The following is a 5,185-nucleotide window of genomic DNA, read 5'->3' as shown; positions in this document are numbered from 1 at the left end:
GAAAAAATTTGTTTTTTTGCATTTTTACATGGTTTATGTGATTTCCAACACCCCACCAACAAAAAATTGTTACCCCCCCAAAAAATTTGTTTTTGCATTTTTACATGCTTTAAGTGATTTCCAACTCCCCCCCAAAAAAAATTGTCAGAGAAAAAAAAAATTTGCACCTTTTTTTTCAACAAAATTTCGATTTTTAACCGCCATCTTCGAAGATGGATGGAGGTTACTGTTTTCACCCCTTTCTGTTCGTTTGTTTGTTAACCTCCGCCATCTTCGAAGATGGATGGAGGTTACTGTTTTCACCCCTTTCTGTTTGTTTGTTTGTGAACAGTATTACGGAAAAAACTCCTTGATGGATTTCGACGAAAATTGGTGGGGGGGTTTGTTATGGTCCAAGGATCATGCTATTAAATTTTGGACTTGGTCCCCCCCCAAAAAAAAAATTGTTACAGAAACCAAATTTTTTTTTGCATTTCTACATGTTTTAAGTGATTTCCAACCCACCCCCCCAAAAAAAAATTGTTTGAGAAAAAAAAATTTTGCAACTTTTTTTTCAACAAAATTTCGATTTTTAACCTCTGCCATCTTCGAAGATGGATGGAGGTTACTGTTTTCACCCCTTTCTGTTTGTTTGTTTGTTTGTGAACAGTATTACGGAAAAACTCCTCAATGGATTTCGACGAAACTTCGTGGGGGTGGGGGGTTAGGTATGCTCCAAGGATCATGCCATTAAATTTTAGACTTTGTCTCAAATTGTCCCCCCCAAAAAAAAATTGTTCGAGAAATTTTTTTTTTGCATTTCTCCATGTTTTAAGTGATTTCCAACCCCCCCAAAAAAAATTTGTTAGAGAGAAAAAATTTTGCAACTTTTTTTTCAAAAAAATTTCGATTTTTAACCTCCGACATCTTCAAAGATGGATGGAGTGACTTTTCACCCCTTTCTGTTTGTTTGTTTGTTAACCAGCATCTTCGAAGATGGATGGAGGTTACTGTTTTCACCACTTTCTGTTTGTTTGTTTCTTTGTTTGTTTGTTTGTGAACAGTATTACGGAAAAACTCCACGACGGATTTCGACGAAACTTTGTGGAGGGGGTTAGGTATGGTCCAAGGATCATGCTATTAAATTTTGTACTTGGTCCCCCCCAACAAAAAAAGAATTTGTTCCAGAAAAAAATTTTGTTTTGCATTTCTACATGTTTAAGTGATTTCCAACCCCCCACCAAAAAAAAATAGAGAATTTTTTTTTTTGCATTTCTACATGTTTTAAGTGATTTCCAACCCCCCCGCAAAAAAATTGTTTGAGAAAAAATTTGTTTTTTTGCATTTTTACATGGTTTATGTGATTTCCAACACCCCCACCAACAAAAAATTGTTACCCCCCCAAAAATTTGTTTTTGCATTTTTACATGCTTTAAGTGATTTCCAACTCCCCCCCCAAAAAAAAAATTGTCAGAGAAAAAAAAAATTTGCACCTTTTTTTTCAACAAAATTTCGATTTTTAACCGCCATCTTCGAAGATGGATGGAGGTTACTGTTTTCACCCCTTTCTGTTCGTTTGTTTGTTAACCTCCGCCATCTTCGAAGATGGATGGAGGTTACTGTTTTCACCCCTTTCTGTTTGTTTGTTTGTGAACAGTATTACGGAAAAACTCCTTGATGGATTTCGACGAAAATTGGTGGGGGGGTTTGTTATGGTCCAAGGATCATGCTATTAAATTTTGGACTTGGTCCCCCCCCAAAAAAAATTTGTTACAGAAACCAATTTTTCTTTTTGCATTTCTACATGTTTTAAGTGATTTCCAACCCACCCCCCCCAAAAAAAATTGTTAGAGAAAAAAAAAATTTGCAACTTTTTTTCAACAAAATTTCGATTTTTAACCTCTGCCATCTTCGAAGATGGATGGAGGTTACTGTTTTCACCCCTTTCTGTTTGTTTGTTTGTTTGTGAACAGTATTACGGAAAAACTCCTCAATGGATTTCGACGAAACTTCGTGGGGGTGGGGGGATAGGTATGCTCCAAGGATCGTGCCATTAAATTTTAGACTTTGTCTAAAATTGTCCCCCCCCCAAAAAAAAAATTGTTCGAGAAATTTTTTTTTTGCATTTCTACATGTTTTAAGTGATTTCCACCCCCCAAAAACAATAATTACCCTCAAAAAAATTGTTAGATAAAATTTTGTTTTTGCATTTCTACATGTTTTAAGTGATTTCCAACCCCCCCCCCAAATAAATTGTTACGTCCCCCAAAAATAATTGTTAGAGAATTTTATTTTTTGCATTTCTACATATTTTAAATGATTTGCAACCCCCCCAAATTGTTAGAGAAAATTTTGATTTTTGCATTTTTACATGTTTTAAGTGATTTCCAACCCCCCCCTAAAAAAAACTTGTTACGTCCCCCAAAAATAATTGTTAGATAAATTTTTTTTTGCATTTCTACATATTTTAAGTGATTTCCAACACCCCCAAATTGTTAGAGAAAATTTTGTTTTTTGCATTTTTACATGTTTTAAGTGATTTCCAACCCCCCGAAAAAAAACTTGTTACATCACCCAAAAATAATTGTTAGAGAAAATTTTTTTTTGCATTTCTACATATTTTAAGTGATTTCCAACCCCCCCAAATTGTTAGAGAAAATTTTGTTTTTTGCATTTCTACATATTTTAAGTGATTTCCAACCCCCCCCCCCCCGAAAAAAGAATTTTTTTGCATTTCTACATGTTTTAAGTGATTTCCAATCCCCCATCCCCCCAAAAAATTGTTATCCCCCATAAAAAAATTGTTAGAGAATTTTTTTTGCATTTCTACATGTTTTAAGTGATTTTCACCCCCAAAAACAATTGTTACCCTCCCCCCAAAAAAACAGAATTTTTTTTTGCATTTCTACATATTTTAAGTGATTTCCAACCCCCCCCCCAAAAAATAATTGTTTGAGAAAAAATTTGTTTTTTTTGCATTTTTACGTTTTAAGTGATTTCCATCCCCCCCCCCAAAAAAAAAATTGTTACGTCCCCCAAAAATAATTGTTAGAGAAATTTTTTTTTTGCATTTCTACATATTTTAAGTGATTTCCAGCCCCCCCAAATTGTTTGAGAAATTATTTTTTTTGCATTTTTACATGTTTCAAGTGATTTCCAACGCCCCCCAGTAGGGTAAGAATACTGATTCTGGCTCACTTTTCCCCATGTAAATGAATGGGGGATTTTCAGCGATTCCCTTTTTTTTCCCTAAAAATAAACCCCCTTTTTATCCCAAGGTATATTTATTTGTCTCCCCTTTTAACTTGGAGGTTGAACCTCATTGAATTGAACACCTGGGGGTTGAACAGCTCACTCATTGAACCTATAAAGATTTGTTCATTCTCAAATTCCTTCAATAGTTTAATTTTCTTTGCACAATAATCCCCATCTAAAATATTGACAAACAAAACATTTGAATCTTTATATTTTTGAAGATACCCCTTTTGTGCCATTACGAAATGATAAACTTCTCTTAATGCTCTTGTTTGACCACCTCCTGAGCCACAGGTTATTTTTTTGTTAAGCCCCGCCCACTTTTGCTAAGCTCCACCCACTTTTCGTGAGGTATTTTTTCTAAGCCACGCCCACTTTTCCTAAGCCCCGCCCGCTTTTGCTAAGCTCCGCCCACTTTTCATGAGGTATTTTTTTCTAAGCCACGCCCACTTTTCCTAAGCCCCGCCCACTTTTGCTAAGCTCCACCCACTTTTCGTGAGGTATTTATTCTAAGCCACGCCCACTTTTTCTAAGCCCCGCCCACTTTTGCTAAGCTCCGCCCACTTTTCATGAGGTATTTTTTTCTAAGCCACGCCCACTTTTCCTAAGCTCCACCCACTTTTCGTGAGGTATTTTTTCTAAGCCACGCCCACTTTTTCTAAGCCCCGCCCACTTTTTCTAAGCTCCGCCCACTTTTCATGAGGTAATTTTTTCTAAGCCACGCCCACTTTTCCTAAGCCCCGCCCACTTTTGCTAAGCTCCACCCACTTTTCGTGAGGTATTTTTTCTAAGCCACGCCCACTTTTTCTAAGCCCCACCCACTTTTGCTAAGCTCCGCCCACTTTTCGTGAGGTATTTTTTCCTAAGCCACGCCCACTTTTCATAAGCCCCGCCCACTTTTGCTAAGCTCCACCCACTTTTCGTGAGGTATTTTTTCTAAGCCACGCCCACTTTTTATAAGCCCCGCCCACTTTTGCTAAGCTCCGCCCACTTTTCATAAGGTATTTTTTCTAAGCCACGCCCACTTTTCCTAAGCCCCGCCTACTTTTGCTAAGCCCCGCCCACTCTTACATCATTTCCAGTTCATCTCTGACTCACAAAGAAATCACTAGAAAATTACAGGATGTTATGGTTTTGAAAAATTTCCCAATGAAGGCTTGCCTAGGCTTGCCCAGGGAATTTCCAAAGGAAACCACACCCACCAGTCTTTCTCTATAAAAGCTTCAAGCCTAGGCTCCATTTTAAACATTTGTTTTTGCTGGCAATGGTGTGCTGTGTGCTTGCCTGGAGCTCTCTGTCTTGTATGGAACTAAACCTTCAAGTTGATGAACTGGATTCAAACCTCTTATCTGTTGAGGTAAGATTTTTATTTTCCTATTTTCAAACTTTGATTGAAGCATACTCATTTAATAATTAAATAACTTAATTAATACATTATTATTTTCTCTCACAGGAAATTGTATCTGAAATACAAAATGAAAATACTGCTTTTGCTACAACTTGGAGCGAAATTGTTGACTTGGTTGAAGACCTTGTGAGCGACCAAGACCTACAGAACGAGCAAGACCTTGAGTGGGATGACTTTGGTGTTCCTTGGAACTCTCTGTCTTGTATGGAACTAAACCTTCAAGTTGATGAACTGGATTCAAACCTCTTATCTGTTGAGGTAAGATTTTTATTTTCCTATTTTCAAACTTTGATTGAAGCATACTCATTTAATAATTAAATAACTTAATTAATACATTATTATTTTCTCTCACAGGAAATTGTGTCTGAAATACGAAATGAAAATACTGCTTTTGATACAACTTGGGGCGAAATTGTTGACTTGGTTGAAGACCTTGTGAGCGACCAAGACCTTGAGTGGGATGACTTTGGTGTTCCTTGGAACTCTCTGTCTTGTATGGAACTAAACCTTCAAGTTGATGAACTGGATTCAAACCTCTTATCT

The 5,185-nt window shown here is 36.8% G+C and overlaps 1 long non-coding RNA gene across 1 annotated transcript in view; it reads left to right on the top strand.

Annotated features, from left to right (window-relative positions):
• The first annotated feature begins 3,151 nt into the window (after positions 1-3,151).
• LOC147035787 (uncharacterized) overlaps positions 3,152-5,185 on the top strand; it is a 3,085-nt gene continuing 1,051 nt past the window's right edge. The window contains exons 1-2 of the long non-coding RNA XR_015049600.1: positions 3,152-4,900; positions 4,997-5,185. The exon at positions 4,997-5,185 is cut by the window's right edge and continues 624 nt beyond it. This is a non-coding gene — a long non-coding RNA (uncharacterized LOC147035787). The remainder of the gene's footprint in view (positions 4,901-4,996) is intronic.

Source organism: Eptatretus burgeri, chromosome 1 (assembly GCF_056783735.1).
Source record: "Eptatretus burgeri isolate ZD-2024b chromosome 1, Ebu_testis_v1, whole genome shotgun sequence".
Taxonomy (NCBI): Eukaryota; Metazoa; Chordata; class Myxini; order Myxiniformes; family Myxinidae; genus Eptatretus; species Eptatretus burgeri.
This window is presented reverse-complemented; position numbering and strand designations above follow the sequence as displayed.